The sequence below is a fragment of the Ambystoma mexicanum genome, chromosome 1p, assembly GCF_040938575.1.
Source record: "Ambystoma mexicanum isolate Mex_15411 chromosome 1p, UKY_AmexF1_1, whole genome shotgun sequence".
In the NCBI taxonomy this organism is placed as follows: Eukaryota; Metazoa; Chordata; class Amphibia; order Caudata; family Ambystomatidae; genus Ambystoma; species Ambystoma mexicanum.
In genome coordinates, this window is record NC_090921.1 from 153,762,187 (window position 1) to 153,789,200 (window position 27,014).

The 27,014-nt window shown below is 44.8% G+C and overlaps 1 protein-coding gene and 1 long non-coding RNA gene across 6 annotated transcripts in view; one reads left to right on the top strand and one right to left on the bottom strand.

The window, feature by feature from the left end:
- Positions 1-27,014, bottom strand: part of LOC138567454 (protein phosphatase inhibitor 2-like) — a 2,745,435-nt gene that overhangs the window by 533,581 nt on the left and 2,184,840 nt on the right. The window lies entirely within an intron of this gene.
- The window catches only part of LOC138567440 (uncharacterized), a 453,021-nt gene that overhangs the window by 337,145 nt on the left and 88,862 nt on the right, over positions 1-27,014 (top strand). Inside the window, exon 6 of one of the 2 annotated variants that reach the window (XR_011302210.1) lies at positions 1,790-7,041. The exons of the other annotated variant lie outside the window; for it this stretch is intronic. This is a non-coding gene — a long non-coding RNA (uncharacterized lncRNA). Of the gene's footprint in view, positions 1-1,789; positions 7,042-27,014 lie in introns of those variants that run through there. 2 annotated transcript variants of the gene reach the window in all.

A 27,014-nucleotide genomic window follows, 5' to 3' on the forward strand; every position in this document is an offset into this window, starting at 1 on the left:
CGCACTACCAAAAAAATAGGAGCCACCCTGTTACCCTTTCAAACCCGGAAGCTGGGATTTTGCCTGAACACACCATCAGGATTGCCTGACAGTGAAATAGTGGAGTTATTTCAAAGTGCTGCTGGTAACTAACACAGCTATACACTACAGAATGTCCAGATCTGGTTGCATGCAGGTCACTGGCAGCAAGCGATGCCACCTTCAGCTGACGCAATCTCTCCTAATTATTGTTCTAACTAGCCAATGGTATTTCTGTTGTTTAAATTAAGTAGTCCAGATAAGGTGTTTGTACTTAAAGACTCTGGCAATTAACTAATGGGACCATTTCAGAGAAAAACTAGATGTGCAAATGCAGTAACCATGGAGCAAATCAGGAACTAGGCCTGGTGGAAAAGACAAACAATCCTTGTATGGCAGGGAGTGAATCATAGGACTGCGTTGTGAGAGTGTGGAGTAGGTTACTAGTTGAGATTCTTCCTGTGTCCAGATAGTGTAGGTTTGGCTAAGTGCCATCTGCTTGCTTAAGACATTACCAAACTGGGCTCTAAATAATCTGGAAATAGAGGGTTTACTAAAAATGGAAATGAAACAGACCAGGTGCCTGGACCAACACAGAAAACTAAAGAGAGCGATCCAATGGATGGCCGATTCTACCATGGCAGAAGTTAAAGAGGCAGTAAATGGGGAGGTGTTGAAGATTGAGTTATTTTACCGTATACATTTACCGGACCTTGTAGAGACTATAATAACCCCAGGCTTCTGTGTGCTGCAAGATGACCACAATGCCTCATTGGCAGATGTTATATTTTCACACGTCAAGTACACTCTGAACTGACAGTAGGACACTGCTGTATCAGCGATGGGGAAATTGCCTGTTTAGAAAACATATTCTGAACTTGTTGTACCCTTGTTTAAAGTGTACTTATCATCCCCCCAGACCTTGCAACACATTGGCCCTCATTACGACCCTGGCGGAGATCCATGGTGCAATTTGCACCATGGTCCATGGCGCTAAGCTGCCAACTCCGCCATGGGGGTTGGCGGACTTACCGCCCCATTCCGAGGTTGGCGGGGCGGTAAGTCCCCAATCCCCATTTACCCTTCCCCATTTTTGCCCCATAGGGTATAATGGGAGTGGGGAAGGCGTTAATTACGCCACCGTAAATTACGGTGGCGTAATTAACAACAAGTCCCGTAGCGCCATGGATTTTTCCGCCTGCAAAAAGCAGGCGTAAAAATCACCATGGCGCTACGGGAACTCGTAGTCAGGCGGAAAGGTACGCCATGCATTACGCCGGCGTAAACCCCTTTCCGCCAGGGTCGTAATGAGGGCCATTGTCAGGAAAAGCAATTGTGATTAACGAACAGAATCCATGGTACAGAACTTTGAATCACACCCATAAAAATAGACACTAATAATGCCATGTTAGGACCGATGCAAATACCTTTGCCTATATTTAACTATCAAGTAATATTCATTTTCCGGATTGTTCTGCAGGGACAGCCATATTGCTGGCACAGAAGAAGGATATACTGATGGCCATAAACAGAAGCAAAAGCTACTTGATAGGTCATATATGGGATAGGATAAACTCGGTAGCCTCAGCATGCGATATTTATCATGGGGCAGGTTGGCAATAGAGTTTGGGTCTATTTGAAAAGGTCAATGGACTGATAAGCGGTGTGTGATTGTTGAACATAGATGCAAGTATTGTAGAACTCCAGGTGATAGGAGATTCAAGCAGCATCACACAGAGCATTCTAAGCCATCTCATGTTTAATATCACAGCATGAGGCAGAAAAACGAGTGGAATTTTGCATGTGGAGAAGTTCACGACTAGCAGAATGACCAGCTGATGGCGATCCAAGATGACATCAAACAAGAGGAGCTGGATAGATTCTTGGATTTGGCTGAGCTGTGGTACTGGCTATGCCTGTGTAAGTTTTCCAGCTGGCAGTGTGGCGTTGATATGGCACACTGTTCTTTCAGTGCCTATGGACCTGTCAAAGAAATGTATGCGCCAACATATTGGGTAACAGCTGGCATGTGGGCAAGATGCAGTTTGGATTGGGTGATTCACCAAGATGTATTGTAAATTCAGGTTCCCATAGCAAAAAGGATGTACTATAGTGTACACCAAATTTTCATATATGCCCAATCAATATTTGTAATCAGTTCAGATTTTCACAATTTTGGGTACATAGGTGGTATGGCTACCCTCTGGTAAATGGGGACGGGTGATATAAAATAGTTAGCTGTGGTATCTATAGGAAGATATCCCCAGCCCCTGCACACCTTGATTACTGGATAAACCAGTCAATAATTAGAGATACATTATCAATTTCAAACACAACGCATTACATCATATCAATAACAAAGGAAAGTAGTACAGTTGTGTGTATCCAACAAACATAAGGTTATATATAATGAATACGCCTTATGGTTAATCTCAGTAACAGTTTATATAGTATTCCACTGGAGAGACAGAAAAAGCTCTAGATGTTTTGGGAGACCAATCCCTTCTTCAGGAGCTGTCTCTTGAATCTATTAGCAACACAGAGAGCATGGGCCTCATTACGAGTTTGCCGGTACCGTTGTATCTGGACCGGCAAACTGTGAGTTGTGCTCATGGGTGTCTTTCATTCCGCCAAGTCTGTCCTGGACAGTGACGGTGCTACAGGCATCTCCATCCCCACTGAGCCCTATGGGGCTCAAATGGGAATGGGGATCACCCGATTCCAGCACCCGCGAAAAGGGCAATTACCAGGTCCGGCAGAGCCGGAATACCCCAGTAATTGCCCATTCGCGGTTGCCGGACTTTCTTGGAAGTTTGGAGGTAGCTGACGCTCCATGTCTTTGATAACTGTTACACATATTTAAAAAATTCAAAAGCAATCAAAATATCAAAATTAAGGATGATCCACTGTACCATATGCAGACCGAAATTACACTAGTGCTATAAGAAATCCACCAAGCATGAATGAAATATCCAAAAATATTAGAAGTAGCAACTACCTCATGGAGGTGATAGAGGTCTGTCAAAATATCCATAAAACAGTACATCTGAAGCTAGAGTTATCAATTCCTACACAAGGGCTGGTTAGAGAATGAATGGAGTAAACCGAAGATAATGCAATGGTGTACCATAAGAGGAGTTAAACATAGTATACATTTTGTTTTTTGTACATTTCCTAAGGAGAGAGCTGTATTGTTACCTATAGCCAAGAAGTATCAACTGTTTTAGGTGGAAGGTGGTAACCTAAAAGGTTTTAAAATGGTTAGGCTGGAAACAAACTAAACCTTGTAAGTAACATTTTAGTGGTGGCAGCGTTAATCGCCCTGTAATGAATAGATGACTGCTACAAACACGAAAAAAGTCATGCAAAGCGTGGTGGCATTTTACATAAAGCGTTCCGTGGGGAGATATGGAATGAAAACTAGTTAGCGTTACAGCCCTCATTGTGTTGGTGGTACACTTGAGAGAATAAGAACATAAATAAATTATGAAAAGTAAAAATATGATGAAAAGCTTTTTGTGGGCTAGAAGAATATCAAGCGGTAATTGTCAATAAATGTAACGGTGCAGAAGAAGGAGGCTGACACGAGCATGGCATGATGGTTGGCAAAGACTTTTATTCTTTTTGAAAAGAAAGAGAAAAAAAGCCCTAAATGTCCCTGTGTCTATGAGGGGTGTCCCTGCCTCAACTAACGACTAAAAAGGATCTGTCAGAATGTCCTGTGAGGGGTCGGACATGTGAGGTAGACAACTTTGTAAAAAGTTTTCTACTTTAGCAATTTTATTAAATAAACATTTTGATTAACACCTATACTACCCTAGAGAGGTCTTCCGTGCCTAAAATGAACACTAACCTGCACTCCAACATGCAGTCCAACTCGCGCGCAGCAAAATAGCTTACTCTCATGGAAATTAGAAAGTTTAAGATGCTAAATGGTTCGTCATCTGAGGCCTTCCCACCAGCTCCGACTTGGTCTAGAGGCAAGAGTATCTCGATCATAAACTATGTATTCATCTGGAACAATGCTAACAAACACATTGCTTCATTTATAATAACTCCTACTACCACTAGCGACCACCGCATACTTGAAACCCACTAGGTCCCTAATACTATTCAGGGATCACAACACTCCAGCTTTCCACTTACACTTAATAATGCTGGTAACCGGATACGTTGGAATCCCCGTCTCATCAATTCCCTCACTCTAAAACTTGCTGAAGCTAACAAGCCAGAAGCGATAAACATTTCACGAAACTATATTGACTCTATTCAGATCATTACACAATCAATCCAAAACAATTCCCGTCCTAATTTTAAACATCAACACAATAACAACTGGAACATCAAAGAGCTGAAAGCTGAACTACGTAGAGCCCTGCGCCGCTTATCCCCGATCACGCACAACACCAAAAGAATAGCATTTGGAATTTAGAACCCGATACAAAACCAACCTTAAACAACTCCATGCAGCTCAAAAACAGATAGATGGGGAAAGAATGCTGAATGCACTCATTTTGAAATCTACGGGCGCTATCTGGAGTGTCATTAACCACAGCCCCTCAAATGATGCTAAATATGCGCTATTGAATACCATAAGCAAAGCAGCATGGACTATCCATTTGAAAAAAACTTTTCATGAACAATAGAGAGAAACCAACTATACTATTCCCTTTACCACCAGATCTAACACAATTCACATTTGATTCTTTGGACATCCTAATAATAATTAAAACTAAGTATGTCCAAAGCCCCAGGACCGGACAACCTATCCAATTACATATTCAAAGCCAACCCAGAAGCTTGGGCCGTTGCTTTAGAACTCATATTCAAATAAATCATTGCCACTGGTAAAATTCACACTTCCTGGAAAGAAGCAATTATCATCCCTATTTTCAAGAAATATCTAGTACAAGAAAACTTATTAGATAGAAACCAATCAGGTTTTGTACCAGGGACAGGGAAAACTATGAATCTAATAATCCTAGCAGCTCTTAAAAAACAGGCCATTCAATCTAAAGAAAATGCTCTTTCTAGCTCTAATTGACTTCAAGCAAGTGTTTGACTCTGTCCCCCGCGATATTCTATGGTCTAAGCTTATCAATGATAAATGTCCCCCGCATATTATCTTTTTAATACATCAGTTCTACTCGAATACCTCTTTCAAAGTCAAACTAACAACCAAATGTCTTTTATCGAAGTCCATTACAACAAACAACGGCCTAAAGCAAGGATGCCCTTTTGCATCAATTCTTTTTAATTTGTTTGTCAATGACATTGATGTGGTTTTCGAATCACTTTGATCTTTCCCACCAAAACTAGGTTCTGCAGAAATATCCTACTTACTATACGCGGATGATCTGGTGATAATGGACAGAACTCCCATTGGATTACAAAGAAAACTAACAGCGCTGAGTAACTACGCCACGGATAATAACCTAACGATTAATATTGAAAAATCCAATATACTTATTTTCCACCATCATCTAAAAAAGTCAGGTTATAACTTCAACTGGCGACTATCAATGAGAGCATTAGAACACATTCACTAATACAAGTATCTGGGCATCAACACCAATACCCATCCGTCAGATCTACCATACAAAATAGAGATGTATGCGAAAATAAGACTCATAGCCATCCAAGGAAAAGCGATCTGCAAGAATCTTCTACCTCCAGAAAGCTGTACCCATAATCATATATAGCAGTCAGACCAAATGTAGCCCAGAATCATGCAGATGGGAAACAGTTGAAGGTTTATATTGGAAAAAAATGTTACCGGTCCCCCAAAACATGCCTATGGCAATTATTAGATTTGAATTAGGCCTAACTACTTTATCCGCAACAATACTCTGGTCAATGTTGTGTCTGTATAGAAAATGCCTTCTTGCCATGCCCAAGTCACAAAACTTATTTCCAATACTGAAAGACCTCTTGCAAACTCTTAATTCTGGCCCGCTTCACCACTGGAAAGCTCTATGCACTACTTCACTTCTAAATGCAGACATACCCCTTGATCTCCTTCTAGAATTTCCAGACAAGGCTAAAACTAAACTATGGCAATGGGATTGGATCTGCACATGGGAGAGATGTAACACCTATGCTGCCTTTAAGGCTGGAGCTTTCCTACATAAATCTATGAATATGGTACCCCAGTATTTAAGCAAATTCCCGGATCGCAGTTATGCCGACGACTTTCTAAGATTTCGTTTAAATCTTACCAGAACAAAAGTAAGCATGGCGAAATACAACAATGCAACTAACCAAGATATGAACTGTAAATTCTGTAAAAATTACATTTTTAAGGAGACAAGTTAACATTTGCTCGTTGAATGCCTTATGACTGCTGAAATGAGATTGTGCCATATCTATAGACACTTCAACGATAGAACTCTATTGACGCAAGATCAGCTATGGGTAGAGGTATTCAACGCAATCAAAACGCCATTAATTATAGACAGGGTTCAGTTAATTAGAGGAAAAAAATCTCAATTCTATGCATAACTCAAATTAATAACCTGTCCTCACTACAACAATATGCAATTTTTTATGTTTTATATGTTTCAAATGTTTTCCCTCTGAGGACGCTCTAAGAATAATTTTGACTTAATGTAGGAAAATTCTGATAGTCACAAACTGCATATGAACTCATTGCACATTCGAAGTTCCAGGAAATGATAACTTTTGTATCAGATTTTAAGAGTTTTATGATAGAAATAGTTTTTAATATAATTTTGCTTATTTTATTATACTAATTACGCCGACCTGTGTCTATGCAATCTAATCCTCTATTGGTTTTAATGTTTGCTATTAACTGCTAACTATAACTGTCCCTTTTTGCAAAGATAATTTTTTTGTATGCACTATGTACTTTAGCACTAACTTGTTTGTACAAACATGTGATATAAATGTAAGCATTTGTTTGTATTTCTTTATATGATGATGTGAAGTGTTAATGGAAATAACAAAATTGAAAAAGTTGATTTATCAACTAATACAATATTTTTAATAAAAAAATAAACACTATAAGAAAAGGATAGCTGTCCCTCACACCTGTGCACCCAATAAAGCAATAAGGAAATATATGGCACTTCAATTCAACAATGGTATGTAAAATATGATTAGATTCACAATATTATCAATGTCTCTTCTTTATAACCTGAGTGAGTTTTCCTTCCCCAGATCTGATCAAGGATTTTCTCCACAGTTCAAAATAAACAAGGAAATCCAGTTTGACACAAAGTTCCAATACAGTTCTTAAAGACTTGTATTTGATCACATAAAGTTCTGTTGCTTCAGTAAGATATCCAAAGTAATAGTAAGTGCCGGTTGCCAGACATTTCGTCGAAAAAAATTGGTCGACCAGACAAATGGTCGAACCAATTTGGTCGAAAACCAAATGGTCGAAATTTTTTTTTTTATTTTAACCCTTTTTTTTTTTTTGGGGGGGTCCCCCCCAACCCTCTTTTTTTCTCTAAAAACCCCTTTTTTAACTAAACGAAAACCCGAAAAATAAATATATAAATACAAAAAAAATTCGACCATTTGGTTTTCGACCAAATTGCGTCGACCAAATTGCAGTCGACCAGTTTTTTTTCGACGAGTAATAGTAAGTGCCAACTCCTCTTGGAGTAAGAACGTCTCACATTTGTCTTCTCCGGGTAAACAACAGTAATAGTCTTGGCCAGGATAATTTGTCACAACATTTAGTCTCAGAAAGAAAGAGTCTATTCCAGCTCCTCCTGGAGTAAGAAGTTTTTACCTTGGTATTTGTTTAGATGAGCAACAATCAAATATCTTTGTCAGGATGGTTTAACCCAACTTTGATTTAAAAAATAATTGTAACCTTTCTTCGACAAGCTTTCACAATGCTTCTTAAAATGTCACAAATTGACATGAGTTGTTTCTATTAGAACCACAGTTTAACACTTGCATCAACTACTACCTGGTGTATTCCTTTGCCAGGCCATTTCAGGCAACAACTTCTTGCCCTACGGGTATACTCGCCTGCCCGTCTCCTTCTTCACCAAAAAGAACAGAAAAGTGTTTCAGTAGTAACTTCCAACTTAGAGTAATAACAACATCACACTTGTCTAGCATCAAAACAAGTTGTGGGGAAACAAGGAACCACATTAGTGCTCTTCAAGACTCATTGGCTACTATGCTCCTCTCCCTCTGGGTAACCTTCTCCAGAAGAGCAGCCTGTTTGTCATCTTTCTTTTCCCTCTGCACCAATAACCAAATAGATATCAAAAGACAGTCTCACTTTTCTTCTATCTTGGCTTTGGCAATGTAGGTTTCTATAACCTGATGATCTGTGTCTCATAGCACATAAGCAGTCATTCTTAAAATCATTAAGCCTCTCAGTATTCTCCTCTTGCCTTGAGCACTGTTTTTTTAAATTGGTATTGCTGGTTGTTAACACTCTCTTGGCTCTTGTAAGCTTTTGGACTCTTTTCAGCTGGGTTTTTGGACTTGGACTAACCTACCATTAACACGCGGACCATGTTGGACCACTTGGGAATCACTTGCAAGCTGTGAACTCATGGGGTAAGACGCTCGATTATGCTCTGCTCTGTGTTCGCAGGTCTTCGGTACTTGTGGCTCCTCGCAGTCGGGTGGACAGCCTCCTCTGGTCCTTCTCCGCTCACGGCAATGAGGAATGGAGACTCTTCTGCTCTGGAGAGGGCCAGGTGCAACCCTGCCACCTAGTACACCCAAAGAGGGCACACTTTGCTCGCTACTGCTGCTTCTCTGGGTACTCTGCACAACACAGTTTTATTGGGCCAGTGTCTCTTCCTTACGCTTCCCGCTGCGCAATCTCTGCAACAGAAAGAGTTCAAGGCAAAGACTCTCGCAGGACCCGCCACAGTTTCAGGCATTTCCATGGTCCGGCGTCTTCTCTTACCTCAGGCTTCTCTCTCAGCTGCAACCACGGCCCTCATTGCTTCTTGCTTTTCTGCTACTCTACTCCTTCTCCTGATGCTTGCACCCTTGGGTGACTTTTCAAGCCTCTCAGCCCCCTTTAGGTGTAGGTCATCTACACTAATTAGTAGACCGCTCATACAATAGTGTTCCTCTGCATACCTCTTCCTCGCTTTCCGTTTTGCTGATTTTCCTTCTATTTTCTACAACATTCATTGAAGGAATATCATACAAATCAATTACCAGTTTTAAAAAAAAAGAGGAATAAGGTTTTCTAGGTTTTTGGCAGTTATTATTCACCAGGAGGACTCCCTCCTCCTGATACTTCTCTTTACAACGTGCCAGTCACACTAGACCTAGGGGGAATGACTCTCTTCTCCTGGATACCCCAGGATCTCCTATTTTCAAAATTGTAAAAGTTTCAATTGTGTTTGGGTCCCAGACCCAGGCTCTTCTTTGCATCGGCACACCTGGTTCACTAACCTGCCAAGTACTGCCACACGGAAGATGAGTCATGTCTCTGTTTGGGCTTGGGTCCTCGGCCCGGGTTTCTCTATTCGTCCGTGGTTCTGTTCCTTCCACTGACATGAGGAAGATTTCCTCTGATGCACAAATAGTCCTCTGGACTCTTGGGGTCCTTGACCCTTCTCTGGTGGTCAGTGGTTATGACTCCCCCACTGACACGAGGAAGATTTCTTCTGATGCACTTTTTATCCTCTTGACCCTTGGGGTTCATTCATGATCCTTCTCTGGTGGTCAGTGGTTATGACTCCACCACTGACACAAAGAAGATTTCCTCTGATGCACAAATAATACTCTTGAGCCTTGGGGTACATGATCCTTCTCTGGTGGTCAGTGGTTATGACCCTTCTCAATGTTCATGTCAAAGGGATTACACCAGGGACCACACAGGGACTCTCTCACCTCCCGTGTGTTCCAGTTGGTGAGCAAGTGCAAGTGGATTTAGGTCACCTGGCCAAAGCATCACCCACCTTCTTAGCCCTGCTTCTTCCTTTCTACTCACTCATAACTCTTAGATCAAGGGCGTATCTCACCTGAACGTCCGAAGCGAAGGGCAGACGAAGAAAAGAGCAATTTCTGTTTGCACCTGTTTGGACCAGGAGGACCCAGTGCCTGAACCCCTGCTCAGACAGCAGGTAAGCATGCACCAACATGTGTTTTCTCCCTCTGTCCCTACAGGCATCCCCACCATCAGCAGGCAGAGACAACGTCAACTTCTCTGGTGCTGGGGTGAGGACAGGTGCTCCGTGGAACAGTAAGTTGTGCATTTGTAAACATTTTATTCTCGCGCCGCAGCGTGTGTGTGCCCACTTCCCCCTCCCTTTGTCCCTGTTGTTTCATTGTTTATTGACCCTCCCACCGCGCTCCTATTGGTTGGAAGGCCCCTTTAAATCAGCCACCCAAGGCACCCCCTGCTGTGGCAGCCCTCTCGGCCAAGGAACAGAGGCTAAGGACAGCTCCAGTGGTGTCTGCCGTGGTAGAATGTAGCCTGCAGCCGTTGACTGCTGCGACTGATCAGGTAAGTCAAATCTGGGTGTGTTGTATTGTGCTATGCTCAAAAACCTAGCCTTTTTCCCCCTTCTGGGAAAGTCAAATCTGGGTGTTTTAACACTGTCTGCGGCAAAGTCCTTGCAGGACAAGGCCGTGGTGTTGAGCGACGCAGGTGCAGAGGAGACTCTGCCCGATAACACAAAGCACGCTTTGCTACGTCCACGCTTCTGTGCGTATAGGAACTGAGGTACAGACCCGCTGCGGCAAAGCCCTCGCGGGACAAGGCCGCAGTGTTGAGCGATGCAGGTTTTGTCGGCGATGGGGTAACGGCGCAGACTGTGAGCGTCAATGACCTCACCCTCCTGTCTGCGGCCACAAGGTAAGAAGGTTTGGGGAGTGTTAGCTTCACTTCACACCACACAGCCCCCCTGACCTTGTGCCCCTTCTCCCCTTGCAGATGCGTTGCTCCCCCTGCAACCAATCCTCCCACCCCAAGCGTTTGCGTCTCCCTTCTCTGTGTGCTCCCTTCAACTCAGGACGTGTGCGTTCCCCTGCAACTTCAGGCCACTTGTGCTCCTTTGTTTCCCTAGCCGTGTGCGCTCCCTCACATTGTAGTTCCCCTCATCCTGTTTGTGTGTGTGTGCTCTCGCACAACTTGCCCGTGTGTGCTCACTAGCTTCCCTAGCCACGTGCGTTCACTCACATCGTAGGTCCCCTCATCTGCTTGCGTGCGTGCGCTCCCTCACAGTTTGGCTGCGTGCGCTCCTTTGCTTCTATAGTCGGGTGCACTCCCTCGCACTGTAGGGCCCCCCATCCTGCTCAGTACCCACTGCCTTCTGCGTTTCCCTTCCTTCCTCTCGCATCTCAGCCCTTCCCTCTGTGATCTACTGTGTATTATTCCAACACTGTGTCGTGCTCCACTGTTTTTCTGGCATTACATTGCATTGCCTGCATTCATCTGCTAGGTTTCTGTTGTGTGAAAACGTGGGGGAAGAGAGGCCAACGGCCCAAACATTCTGACTAATCATTTTATGAACACTTCTTTCTTCTTCATGAACATCACCTCAGACTTCACTAGGACTGCATTATTATTATTTGATGGTCGTAGCTTGCTCCCATCTGTAGATTTAGGTTTAGATATGCATTTATCTCACCCCTGTGAAAGTTCAATAAACACTCTTGAAATGTACTCACTTGTGTCTGTCTTACTGTTAATACGATGCCTTCCTTACATACATCACCGTTGACATCAGACATAACATCCTATGTGACTTAACTGATAAAAACACTGATTACTATATTTTCAACTTTTAGGACTATTTTCTTTTACATAAAATATGAATACATATTTTCAAAGTACATTTCATTCTGCTGTATTTTCTTTCAATTTAGTGTATGGTCAACAATTTGAAGTGCATGCAAAAATGAGTACAACAAAAAATAGTATAGTATGTAAAGATTCATTTTCTTTGGCATTTCATCTGTTAGAGTGGAATAAAAAGTCATACATAATTTAGAAAAGAAATAACTGAAAGTAATATAAATCCAATTACATGTTGTGGTGGGTCGGAAGGAGGAGTCTGACACATAGTGGACATTCTGATATTCATCAATTTAAAAAATAAGGAAAAGGGCTAGTCTCACCCTATCTCTACCTAACTAAATTAAACTAAAGGTGCTTGTCTGTCGTCATGAAGTACAAACTCAAAATGTCCTCAGTACAAACCTAAATCTACCTGACCCTACCAAACAGTAACAACTAAAAGTGACCAAAAAACGTCCTTGTTCTACACCAATCTTCAATGTGTAAATATCTCTCTCTTAAAAAATCTGTTCCTTATGATCATTTCTTCTGATACTTTTCTCTGGTTGTATCACAAGCTCTTGTAGCACTTCCCAACTGTTGAAATATCTTGTCTTCCTTCTTATTGTTATTACGTATACTGAAATAACATATGTACCAACAGAGAGACCTACAAATATTTTAACATAAATGAGGGATCTCATGTCTGATGTAATCAGTGATGCTAAGGTTCTTTCACTTTGGCCATGGCGACCGTACATGTTGCACCGATAGGTTTCTTTGGATCCCACTAGCCATAGCCTTTGGCCATGGACACTAGCTATAGACTTCAGACTCGGCCATTGTCCATGTTGCACCAGTAGCTTTCTATTGGGCCCACTATCCATAGGCATTTCATAATTACACAGTACATTACTTTCTGTCCTTGTTTCTTTAAATGTAGTGTACAGTGCACAATTATGTAGTATAAGTAACTGATTTATTTTTGTATATTAACCAAGCTTTGAATTCTTAGATCCTATACTATTACAGTGCACACAGGCACCCACTTTATATTATATGTGATGATTTTCTATAAAACCTATAATTTAGAAAATAATGTGTTCATGTAATGTTATTACAGTAAGGAGAATCGTATATTTAAATGTGTACATTTACTATTTTCATAACACTAACAAACATGTTTCAAATGGATTGTGTCCTCCAACGCATTCCACATCTTTGACATGTAATGTCCACAGCTGTGCACTTCGGAAACTTTTTCGACAGAGGGCGTCCTGCGTCAATGACGTCAGGCCCATGTCCCTCGAAGGCCTCCGTCGAGGGTGATGTCACAGGATGTTATAAACGGTGGCCCATAGCCACCGTTCCGTTTTTTCTGTGAATGTGTTAACTTCATGAGACTTGGCGCGCCTCGTGTGTTCATCATTACGATGTCTTTCTCTTCGACCGCTCCGACTCCGCAGTCTGGCTTCAATCCTGCTAGGACTGCAAGTTGAAAATGTCGCTCACCGACCCCCACCGTATTTGTTTGTGGTGCCTGGGTGAGTCACACGACACTGACGACTGCTCGCTGACTGCCAAGGCCTTGCGGGAGTGGAAGGGGAAGCTCCAGGTAGGTAGGGACTCTAAGCCTGTTAAGTCCCGTACTTCCTAGTCCAAGTCCAAGGGGGTTTCCACCGACGACTCGAGGGGCGACTCTCTGCGTCGGAAGGAATCCCGGGGATCTCGGTCCCGGAGTGGTTCCCGCCACTCATCTTCCTCGTCCCGGCACTTTAGGAAGCGCCGTCACTGGTCGCCTTCCCCCTCCTCCTCGGAGGATGGTGCCTCGAGGAAGGTTACATGCCCTACGAGGTCTTCGACTCTGGAGGAATGGACGAATTTAAGAAATCCATGTTGGCGATTTTTCAATCGCAGGACACGGTTCCGGTTGTGCCTTCTGATGAAGCCGGCCTGGATAGGTCTCGATCTGTGGCTCGCATGCCTTCGGACTCGGGTTCACGATGCTACTCACATTGGGTGCCTTCGAGGTACCGTATGGACAAGGAATCGAAAGGTTGCAAGAGAAGTGTCTCTACGTCTTGGTCCTCGTACCCAGTGAGACCGCAGCTACCTACGGAGGGCTCGATGCCGGCGTCAACTCGGTCAGCGCTGTGTCCGTACAACTCGGACATCGACGCTTTGCCATCATAGCAGTCCACGGCGCAGTCGGCACCTGTGTCGATGTCAATGCCGAAGCCTTCGGTGCTCTCGGCGTCGAGGTTGTTGATGCTCTTGACGTCGAAGCCTTCAGCGCTATCGGCGCCTCTTGGGGATTTTTTCTCGAAATTTGCCTTTGGAGTTCCTGGACATCGTGGATCCTCCGAGGAATGCTAAGGCGAAGTCTTTGAGACCAGTTGTGGACTCCAGGCCCTCTTCTGTCACCAGACCTGGGTTTCACCTCCCTCTGGCTGACATTTATGAAGAGGAGGAGAGGTCTGAGTTTGAGGACCCTGGTGAACTGGATGAAGCTCCACAATTTTCTGGTGACAATCAGTTGGAGGAGTTGAGGCAGACCCTCCATGATGCCAGTGAGTTGGACACTTCCCCCGAAGGTGAACTTGGTAGACCTGAGCCTGGGGCTCATGCAGAGTCTTTGTACAGAAGAACAAGTTACTTACCAACTGTAACGTTCTTTCGGTTGGATGTTCCTTCCACGTATTCCTCATTTTATGATAATTTGTATCCCAGCTCTGCTGCTTCGGAAATTTGTATTTATTTTTTCACCAGAGGGCGCCGTGTACGAGGCTGTGGAGTCGAAGTCCCTCGAGAGCCTCCGTTGGGCGTCGGCGTCATCCACTGTATAAAAGGATCGAGCAGTGCCCGTAACCTCAGTTCTGTTTTTACAGTGTTCATGGTCGCATAAACTGATTAGGTTTTAAGTCCTCAGGCTCTTAAGGAAGTTAGAGTGCAACTGGCGTAAGCTGTACGGAGGGTTCGGTTGGGAGGGTCGATGAGGAATACGTGGGAGGAACATCCAATCGAAAGAACATTACAGTTGGTAAGTGACTTGTTCTTCGAATTGATTGTGTCCTCCCACGTATCCCTCATCTTATGATAGACTCCCATAGCAGCGGACATTTTGGAGGTGGGAGTACTAGAAAACTTAATTATGGACTGAATGAAGGACAGCTTTTGCAAATAGTCCTCCTTGATATGAAGTAGAGTCCAAGCAATAATGCTTTACAAAGGTATGCATTGATGACCAAGTGGCCGCAGCACAAATATCCTGCACTGGGACACCCCTCTGAAGAGCCGTGGAAGTTGCCATGCCTCTGGTTGAATGAGCACTTAATCCATCTGGAGGCTCTTTCCCAGCCAATTTATAACATTCAGAGATTGCTAGAATTATCCATCTGGATAGAGTTTGTTTAGATACTGCAAGGCCCAATTTGTGCCCAGTTTACCCAACAAATAGGTGGTCACATTGTCGAAGATTTGCCAATCAGGAAATGTAGAAACTGAGAGCCCTTTTTGGGTCTAGTCTATGCAACCTTTCCTCTTCCTCACTAGCGTGAGGCGGAGGATAAAAGGAAGGTAAGACAATTTTTTGTGACAGATGAAAATCTGATACTATTTTAGGCAAGAAAGATGGTTTGACTTTAAGAATAACCTTGTCCCTATGGAAAATGGTGTGAGGAGGCTTAAAAGACAGTGCCTGCAACTCACCCTGCGGACTGATGTCATAGCCACTAACAGAATTGTCTAAACAGTGAGAAGTCTTAATGGGCAAGAATGTAAAGGTTTGAAGGGGGCACACATTAGAAACTTTAGGACTAAATTTAAATCCCAGATGGGCACCAGAAAAGGTGTTGGAGGGTATACATTTGTCAGCCCTTTCAAAAATTGAATGACTAAAGGCATTTTAAAGTAGGACACCTCTTCTGAAGAGCGCTTAAAGATGGATAGCGCTGCCAAATATCCTTTTATCATACCAACTTGGAGCCCCAAATTGGCTAAATGTAAGAGAAAATAAAGTACTGTTGGAGTATTACAAAGAAATGGATCCACATTCTTATCCCTGCACCAGTTACTGAACTTGTTCCAATGACACCAATACAAGGATTTTGTTGCTGGCCGAAAGCAAAATCTCCATTACGTCATCCGGGAGGTCCCAATCCTTATATCTCAGCCTCTCAGAAATCATGCGTGAAGGTTGAGTGTTTTGACCTCTGGATGGAGAACCCAACCTTCCTCTTGTGAGAAAAGATCCTCTCTTTGTGGAAGATATATTGGGGGGCAGATGAACAAGTCCAGAAGGTCCAGGTACCACGTCCTCCTGGCCCAATCTGGGGCAATTAGGATCATGGCTTTCCTGAACTTTCACAACCTCCTGATTACTTGAGGAATCACGGGGACAGGGGGAAATGCGTGAAGGAGTGGACATACCCAGTCCACTAGGAACGCATCCCCTAGAGCTCCGCTTGGGGGAAATTCCCTTGAGCAGTACAGTTCGTGCTTCCGGTTGGCACCGGTCGCGAACAGATCCACTTGAGGGGTTCCCCAAAGGACAAAGATCTCTTGAAGGACTTCCTGAGCTAGTTCCCATTCGTGGGAGACTGTGCCCTGCCTGCTCAGAGCGTCCGCCGCTGTGTTCAGCTCTGCGGCTAGGTGAACTGCCGATAGAGAGATTCCTTCTTGCATTGCCCAGAACCAGAGCTCCATTGCCTCTCTGCACAGTGGAAGTGATCCTACACCTCCTCTTTTGTTGAGGACATTCTTTCCCTGTACAGGGGGCAGAAAAGCCTTCAGCGCTAGTCTGATTGCTCTCAGATCCAAAAGGTTGATGTGTAGTTTGGACTCCAATGGAGACCAACGACTGCTGATTGTCAGATCGCCGGTGTAGGCTCCCCACCCCGTGAGTGAGGCATCTGTCACTACTGTTATCTCTGACCATGGTTGCCAAAAAGGTTCCCCTTTGAGGATATTCTCCGTGCAAGCCCACCATAGGAGAATTTGAGCCACTGTGGCTGGGACTTGCAGAAGATCTGACATATCACCGAAAATTGGGACCATTGGGTCCCGAGGGCTCATTGAAGGGATCTCATCCTCAATCTGGCTTCTGGCACCAGAAAACTGCAGGATGCCATGAGGCCTAGCAACCTTAGACAGTCGAATGCCGGTATATGTTGGGCATTTTGAAACTTTGCTACCATCTGCAAAATGTGGTGAGCTCTCTCCTCGGGAGGCGAGGCTGTCCCTGAGGAAGTGTCCAGGATTGCTCCGATGAATTGAGTTTTTGGCTTGGAATCATTTGTGACTTCTTGTAATTGAGGGAGAAGCCCAGACTGTGTAAGAAGTGGCAGGTGAAGGCCAGATTTTCCTGGGCTTGTTCGGGTGTACTTGCCCTGATTAACCAATCGTCCAGATAAGGGTAGATGTGAATCCCCCTCCTTCTGATGCTCACTGCCACCACCGCCATCAGTTTGGTGAAAACCCTCAGGGCGGAGGTTAGCCCAAATGGTAGAAGCCTAAACTGACATTTTCCTACCACACTTATGACATTTTTTTAACCCTGTCTTGGGTGTGGTGGGAGTAGATGATGAGGACATCGTCGAAGAAAAAAATGATGCGCCGTTAATAACACGAAGCAGTTGCGTCAGAAAAACGGAACTCGAGCCCTTTATACAGCGAGGTCGACAGCCGACAGCGGCTCTCGAGGGACTTCGACTCCACGGCCTCGTACACAGCACCCTCTGGTGAAAAAAAAAATACATTCCAAAGCAGCAGAGCTGGGATACGAATTATCATAAGATGAGGAATACGTGGGAGGACACAATCCATTTGAAAGCTCATGTCACGGGTCTTGGAGTATCTGGGCTGGTCCAGACCTCCTGAAGACTTTGTGCAGGATGATCTGACGGACTGACTCAGTTTTGCCTTTTCATCTTCCTTACAGGAAAGGGTGGCAGCGGCTTGGCAGTCCCCAGATTCTCTTCCGGCTGTTAATAAGTCCTTGACCAAGAAATACAGCCCTTCCGTTAGCGACCCCAGCTTTTATCTACTCACCCCACTCCCGAGAGTTTGGTGGTTCAGGCGACTGCGGCCACCTTGAGGTACCCTACCATCCCTCCGGATAGGGACAACAAGCGCTTCAATGGTTGGGCTCGGAAGGTATTTCCTGCTGGGAGCAGGGCCTTGAAATCGGCCAACTCCACATGTGCCTTGGAAAAGTTTACGGATGAGCGTATTCCCAAGGGGAAAGAAAGGGATGGGTTCCTTGCTATTGTGCAGGATGGAAAGGATGCCATGTGTGAGGCCCTTCATTCGGGTTTGGATACGGCTGACAGTGTGAGCCACTCCATGGCTGCAAGCACAGTTGTACGCAGATTTGCGTGGTTGCGGAAGTCGGGGTTTGCTCCGGATGTGCAAGCCCGTTTTCTGAACATGCCCTTTGATGGTGCACATTTATTTGGCAGCAAGGCTGACGAGAGCCTTGAGAGGTTGCAGACCTCAAAAGCTGCAGCGAAATCTTTAAGCGCCATGGTGCGTCAACCTCTGCCTTTTCATCCTAGGGGACAGCAGTGGAGGGGAGGTTCCTTTCGTTTCTACTCCTCCTTTGGTAGAACGAGAGGGGCTGCCAGTCAAAGGGGCCAGCGAAAAAGTACACGTGGTGGCCGGGGAAATCGTGGTGCCAAAGCCGCTCAGGCAGCTGCCTCTTTGCATTCAGACACTGCCGCAGCCGCTTCTAAACAGTTGTGAGGCCATGTCCCATGGTTCACTGGTTGGGGGCAGACTGTCTCAGCATCTCAGAGAATGGCGGGCCATTAATTCAGATGCGTGATTTCTGGATACCATAGCCCACGGCTGGTGCCTTCCCTTCCTTCGGCGGCCTCACGACAATCCACCGGGGAAACTCTCTTTGAAGCTTCCGGATCCGCTCCTGGTGCAGGAAATCTTGTCCCTGCTGGAGAAAGGCGCTATAGAACTGGTGCCTGTAGCGGAGAGGAACAAGGGATGGCATTCCCCTTATTTTTTGATTCCAAAGAAAGACGGGGGATTGAGACCCATCATGGACTTGCATTGGTTAAACAAACTTCTCTGGAAGGACAAGTTCAAGATGGTGACTCTTTCTCAAGTCCTCCAGGCCCTTCAACTTAAGGATTGGTTGGTGTCTCTGGACCTCAAGGATGCTTACTTCCATGTGCCGATCCATCCCACGCACAGGAAGTACCTGAAGTTTGCGGCTGGCGACTCGCACTTTCAGTTTCGGGTCCTGCGGTTCGGATTCACCTCTGCCCGAGGGTCTTCACCAAGCTCATGGTGGTGGTGGCAGCATACCTCAGGCGAGTGGGGATTCACGTCTACCCCTACCTGGACGACTGGCTGATCCGGGCGTGTTCTCCCGAGCTAGCGTTGGATCATCTCAGTGTCACCTGCCGCACCCTCCACAGGCTGGGCTTATCCCTGAATTTCAAGAAGTCGCACGTAACACCTTCCCAACAGCTCCAGTACATCGGGGCTGTGTTGGACTTGCCCTTGTAGAAGTGTTCGCCTCCCAAGGTAAGGGCTCATCACATTGTGCAGATGGTGGACAACATGCCCAGAGTCTCCCAGCTTTCAAATTCTTAAGGTTGCTCGGCCTCATGGCTTCCTGCATTTTTCTGGTGCCAGAGGCCAGCTGCGGATGAGATCCCTTCAGCGGGCTCTCAAGATGCAGTGGTCGTAGTTCTCCAGCAAGATGTCGGATCCCGTTCAGATTCCACTCTCAGTCTCCCAGGATCTTCTCTGGTGGGCCAACAAAGGGAACCTGATGAGGGGGGAACAGTTTTGGCAACCGTGGCCGGAGGCGACGGTAGTGGCGGATGCTTCCCTCACAGGATGAGGCGCTCATGCCAACGACTTGACCGCCAGCAGTCGTTGGTCTCTGTCGGATTCCAGACTCCACATCAATTTGTTAGAGCTGCGGGCCATCAGGCTGGCCCTGGAGGTGTTTCTGCCCTCTGTACGGGGGAAGATTGTCCTGATCATGACGGACAACACAGTGGCCATGGATTACCTCAACAAAAAGTGGGGGTAGGGTCACTTCCGTTGTGCAGATAAGCAATGCAGCTCTGGTTCTGGGCCATCCAGCAGGAAATTTCCATCTCAGCAGTTCATCTGGCCGGAGACGGAAATGTGGTGGCAGACGCTCTGAACAGGCAGAGCATGTCTCCCACGAGTGGGTGTTGGCTCAGGAAGTCCTTCAGGAGATCTTCGCCCTTTGGGGAACCCTGCAAGTGGATCTCTTCGCCACCAGTGTCAACCGGAAGTGTGAGAGATTCTGCTCAAGGGAATTTCCTCCAAGAGGAGCCTTAGGAGACGCGTTCGTGGTGGATTGGTAATTCCCACTGATGTATGCATTTCCTCCAGTCCCCGTCATGCCTCAAGTGTTTCAGAGGTTACAGAGGTTCGGTTCGCACATGATACTCATTGCTCCGGATTGGGCCAGGAGAGCGTGGTACCTGGACCTTCTGGAAATGTCCATCTGCCCTCCACGCAGTCTTCCCCACTGACAGGATCTGCTCTCGCGTGAGGGGGGTCAGGTTCTCCATTCAGAGGTCAAGACTCTCAACCTTCACACTTGGAATCTGATTGGGACCTCCCAGATGACGTGATGGAGGTGTTGCTTTCGGTAAAGGCAGCCTGCAACACAATCCCTGTACCGTTGCTGTTGGCGTAAGTTCTGCGACTGGTGCAGAAGTCACAATGTTGATCCTTTTCAGTGCTCCATTCCTATGGTTTTGTCTTTCTTGTTTTCTTTGGCCCACATTGGCCTTCAAGTGGGTACCATTAAAGGTTACCTGGCGGCGCTGCCTATCTTTAAGCGCTCGTCTGAAGAATGTTCTTATTTTAAGATTCCTTTTATTTCCCAGTTTCTTAAAGGACTGACTAATGTATTTCTGCCGTCACCCTTCCAGGTGCCGGTTTGGGATTTGAATTTGGTTTTGAAGTTTCTCATGGGTGCTCCGTTTGAATCTTTGCACTCTTGTCCTTTAAGATTACTGTCCTTCAAGACTGTGTTCTTGGTTGCGGTTACTTCCGCTTGCAGAGTGAGTGAATTGCAGACACTTTCATTTAAGCCACCTTGTACTGTGTTTCACAAGGACAGGGTTGTACTGCGAGTACGTCCCTCTTTTCTACCTAAGGTAGTCTCTGAATATCATTTGAGTCAAAAGGTGGTTCTTACATCTTTCTACGCTCCTCCTCATCCTGGTAAGGAAGAGGAGCGTCTGCATCGGTTGGATCCTAGGAGAGCTCTTAGCTTTTACATTTCTAGGATGTCCAGGGTCAGAGTGGACGATCAACTCTTTGTAGGATATGCTGGACACCGATTGGGCCAGGCTGTTACCAAACAGACCTTGTCCAGGTGGATTATCCTTACCATTACAGAGTGTTACCGGTTGGCGGGTAAAGACCCTCCTGGAGGGTTGAGCGCTCATTCCACTAGGGGCGTGGCTACTTCCACCGCCCTCCAGCAAGGTGTTCCTATTAGGAATGTTTGTGATGCTGCTACTTGTGCTTCACTCCATACTTTTGTAAAACATTATTCCTTGGATACGATCCATGGTCAGGATATGGCCTTTGGGAAGGCGGTTCTTTAATCCTCAATCTAATTGGGTACTCTAAATTCTTTTCCCTCCTCCATTTCCTGGTACTGCTTTGGGAGTCTGTCAAAGATGTGGAATGCGTTGGAGGACACAATCCATTCGAAGAACAAGTTACTTACCAACTGGTAACGTTATTGCGACTGGATGTTCCTCCAAAGCATTCCACATCGCCCTCCCAGCCTGCCCCTCAAGAGAATTTCCTATGCGATTGCAACTTCTGTTTTCCACAAGTCTAAGTGCAGTCCTGCAGGTATCAGACTGGTGCCACACGTTCCGGGGGAAAAAACTTAAACTGAGGCTATGGGCACCGTGTGTCCTATTTATAACATCCTGTGACGTCGCCCTCAATGGAGGCCTTCGAGGGACATGGACCCGACGCCATCGACACAGGACGTCCTCTGCCGGAAAAGTTTCCGAAGTGCACTGCTGTGGACATTACATGTCAAAGATGTGGAATGCGTTGGAGGAATATCCATTAGAAAGAACGTTACCAGTTGGTAACTTGTTCTTCTGAAATAACGGAAATAGATTTACCGGAATCAGATGCTGTCCTTGCAATTAGGTATTGTAATTGCTTACTGATACATGACATTCAAACCATTTGTATAAAGTTACATATTTTTTATTAAACATTTTATAAAATGGTAAGTACTATAAATGAATGTTCCACACGTAATCATATGATACTGCTGTATTATTGTGTTCCATGTTATGTTGTTATTATTTTGAAGTGTAACAAAATGAAATGTGTATCAAAAGAGGGGAACATAGATATTCTAATTTATAAGCTCAATAATGTCAAACATGATGGAATTATTGCTTTATCAGTGATGCCTTGTATGATGTCATTAGTAATGTCATCAGTGATGCCATGTGTGATGTAATTAGTGACGTGGCCAGTGATGTCATCATGGTGTGTATACGCTGAGCAACAGGAGCTGCATAGTTAAAGTGCACTCGCTTGAAATGCGAATTTTAGGAGTTGTGTTGCATCAAATCTGATCACCTTAACTCTCTCTCTCTAATGTGTTTTCACTGAATTTCAAAGGTTTTGTTATCCTATAGTTTCCTCAGGACCCACTAGCCATGCCCTATGGCCATGGCCACTGTATATATTGTACCAATAGTTTTTTTTTTCTGGGCCCAGTAACCATGGCCAGTGGTCTCACTAGCTATGGCCTTCAGTCGTGGCCTCTGTACATGTTGCGCCAATAGCTTTCTTTTGGCTACTGACCATGTCAAACAATTATTACCAAGCACCCATATCACCCTGCTAGTAGATGTAGACACTGCAGAAGTTAAACCTTTTTTTCAAACTCCTTATTCCTGAGATAATTTCACAGTAATCATTATCAATAACAGGAATTCCTGTGGTAGAGTGGCGGCTCGAGGAATTCTGTGATAATGGAAAAAAAGTCTTCCACATCCTTACAGGCACTCAACATGTGTCCTCCTTTTCCCAGGTCCCCTCACTCCACACAATTGCTATTTCCCCTCCCTAACGCTCTTCCATTACCCCCTATCACTCAGTACTTCATGTTTTTCCTGAGCGCGTTTTGCACATTGCCACAATAATCTTGTGAGATTCTAGCGGTCTTCCTCAGATAAAACAAAAATGTTCTACCTGTAACTGGCTCTCCAACCCACCCCCAAATCTTCACACGGTGGCTTCTTCGCTACTCACTACTCGAGCCCGATGTGATTGCTATTGCTACTGGTATTGGCAATTATAAAGCGCCTATGGCCAGGCAATCTAAGTCCTTCGTTCGAAATAATCAGCGTTCCAATCTCTTTCTAAAGTCAAGAACATTATTAGACTCTGTAAGCTCATGGGTAGTTCATTCCAAAGTTTGATGGCATCCTTTTCCCTCCTCCAAATAGCCTTTTGAGTTCTTTGATATGCTGCTTCTCCCAGTAATATCCCTGGAATCAGTTGCATTGAGAAAAAAAAATGGTGGCTTTACATTTCTGAAAAGGGTCTCAGCCTCTCTGCTCCAAAGAACCAAGGCATATGTAATATAACAATATAATAAAAGGTCAGATGTATGTTTGCCCTGTATGTTTGTCCGATGCAGTAGCTTTGCCGGTTATCATCGCTAAATTGAGCTTTGTGCCCAAATTGTTATTTGGTCCAAATCTGCCATGGGGTTTTCTGCTACGGCTGGCCAAAAACTATTTGAGAAAATAAATGGGATTAGGCTGAAAACTGTCCAGTTTGGGTGAGGCCTTGACAACGGTTTTGTTTGGAAAATGTAATCCAACTCCATCCTGCAAGTCAAATGTTGTTAGCCTTGCTCAGACACTCAAATATAAAGGTTGAAGGAGCAGTTTTAAGGAGAAACTTTACCACCATCCACTTTTACAACACAAACACTTTCTCACGGACAGACCGCTATGAGAAAAAATGGACTAACACCCGAGCCATATACCTGACGTGGTCAGGCAAGGTCAAGCTATTACTGATCATCACACACACCTGACTTCCATTACACTTCCCCACACGGATAAAAGGCGTAACGCGAGAGCAGACTCTGAGCCAGGCAAAGCACATGAGAAAACAGCAGTTCCAAGATGGCAGTTTAACGAGAGGAGGAAGATGGCGAAGCAGAAGGAGAAGCAGAAGGGGATCGCAAGGAGCGAAGTTCCCTTGACCTTTTCGACAAGGAACCGTTACTTTCACGAAACCTCGAGAACAGAAAGCTTAAGACAAGGATACCAGGTTGCAGAATCCTGCATTGTGTGTCGGAGGTACCCGAGGCCCTCCTGCATCAGTAATTAAGGTGGGGCGAATCTTCAGACACCGTGGTACTGTCCTTGGCCCCAAGAAAAAAGCTGCTTCAGTAAAAGCAACACAGCCGGTGAGTTGGGGAGACCGATACAAGACCGGTATTTGTTGAAGCCAAGGTTGCAAACAGCAACATTGTAAGGCGAGGGCTGGAACGAACATTGTTAAAACGCGCATTATAAGAGACGTGAATAAAGTTTAACTGTGATGAGTGATTGGACTTTAAAGCAAGCTTCAATACCTTTGACGGGGTGGGACAGCACCACGTAGGTGCGCAATCGAAGGCCTCTGCAAGGTATCCAGTTGAGAAGTAATAATCATAGATAAGGTTGGTCTGAGCCTGGCGGAGGGAGATCAATTGAAAGAGAACAGATGAATGTGAATCGAAATAGTCCTGCGACGGATCAAGACAAATCCTGTGCACAGTCGAAAGTCTTCAATTTCGATAAAGTAGAGAAAGTTTGGAAAAGTACACAGATTTGGTCCGAACCCGACAGAGGGAGATTAATTGACATATTGTGTTAAAGTGGGGCTGAGCCCGGCGAAGGGGGCCCGAGGTGAATCGAAGATCACCCAAGAAGTTGTATATTAGAATCCTGAGGAGAAAGGAACTTTTGAATGTTTGTTTGTCGCATCAGGCCCTCTGAAGTAAGATACTTTGAATGGCAAAGAGACTTTGACATAGAAGGCCCTAATATTGAGATTTGGACTGCATCCTCGTGCTAGAGAAGCCAGAGATTGATAAGGGAGGCCAACAGCTTGAATATCCTGGCATATCATTTCTTGAACACTTTTCTTTTCCCACACTATTTTGCATTTAGAAGTACGGATTGGCAAACAGATGTATTAGTATAGGCCCTTTTATTTTGACAGACTGGACTAGAACATTTTGACAGACTGGACTAGAACTGCGTTATTATTTTTTGATGGTCGTAGCTTGCTCCCACCTTTACATTTAGTTTTAGATAAGCATTTTTCAAACCCAATTGAAGTTCAAAGAACACAATTGAACTGTGGTCACTTGTGTCTGTCTTAATGTTTGATACCATGCCTTCCTTACATATGGTGACAGGAATAAGATATGATTCAATTGATAAAAATTGAGAATCCATGCTGATGAGAGTTTTCCCACCAGAAGGGGAAAATAGAATCGTTCAGCTCCTTGACTCTGACCTCTTCTGTCAAAGTGAGCCCGGCTTCACCCAACTTCTCCAAAACTCCACGCAATCTCAGATCATAACTCTCCACATTATGACCCCATATCAAAATGTCGTCCTGGTAGAATTTTACTCCTGCCAAACCACCAAGTAAGGTGTACATAACCCTTTGAAACATATTTGCAGCCGAGACCAATCTGAAAAGCATGTGCACACATTTGAACATCCCTGTATGGGTAAAGAAGGTTGTCAGAACCCATGAATCAGGGTGCAACGGAACATGATGATATGCCAACTTAAGATCCAGTAAGGATAACACCTTTGCTCCCAACTAAATGCTGGCTTTATTTAGTTAGGTAAGTGGTATCATATGGCTGCAGCCACCTTCATCAAGCCATGTATCTTTGCCTATAAAGACTTATGATACCACTGGCCTGATTAAGTAGGCTGCAGCCATATGATACCACTTACCTAACCAAAATCTGGCATTATTTGGATAGGTAAGTGGTATCAAGCCATGTCTCTCAACTGACCAACTGCATAATGCTAGCCTAGCAACTCATAACACATCTAGAACATCATGAGGTTCTGAACCTTTCACATCATATAGGGATAGGACAGGGAAGAGAAAAGGAGGAGAAAGGAGTTGTTGGGAAAACAGTAGGAGGATTAAGAGAAATGGATCATAACAAAACTGGCACTTGGCCATAAACTGTCCAAAAAATTTAAAAGGAGAACCCATGGAAATAGGCTGTCTAAAATGGGAAGAGTGGGAGGAACCAAAGAAGATCTGGAAACATTCATCATATGTTTATGTCAGTACTCCGCTGACTTCGCATATGAAAAGGCCTTGATAAATGGGAAACAAGTAAAGGCATTAATTGACTCAGGCAGCAAACAAACCGCCATAAGGGCCAATTCGGTCACAACAACCGACTTCGGGGATGCCACCCTAGTTAGAGTTACATGTGTACACAGGGATAACAAAATATACCCCAAGATACCCATATGCATTAACAGCCGCGGCAAGTCATATTTAATATCATCGGCCATCATTCCTGGACTAACCGAAGAAGTAATTGTGGGAAAGGACTTCTCTGCATTTTTCACTCTCTTGAGGGAGTCTCCAACTCCCCATCGATAATTGGGACTTTATTCCGCAAGATTACTGGGACTCCGACTGTTACTCCCAAACCTCTCCAATGTGGGATTGGAGGGAGACAGAACACCATGAGCCTACCATTTACCAAGAACTTTCCACGAAATATAAAGAGCACATAAATCCCGAGTCACCCCCTTGAGGACAGTTTATGAGACAGATTTGAGAGTCAAACCTGACGTGTCCCAATACAATGGTCAGGCAAGGTCAGGAAATTACTGATCATCACACACACCTGACTTCCATTACACTAACCCACACTGATAAAAGGAGGAGCATGAGAGCACACTCTGAGCGAGACAAAGCACACGAGGAAACAGCAGTTCCAAGATGGCAGTTTAACAAGAGGAGAAAGATGGCGAAACAGAAGGGGATCGCAAGGAGGGAAGTTTCCTTGACCTTTTCGACAAGGAACCGTTACTTTCACAAAACCTTGAGAACAGAAAGTTTAAGACCAGGAAACCAGGCTGAAGAATCCTGCATTGTGTGTCGGAGATACCCGTAGCCCTCCAGCATCAGTAATCAAGGC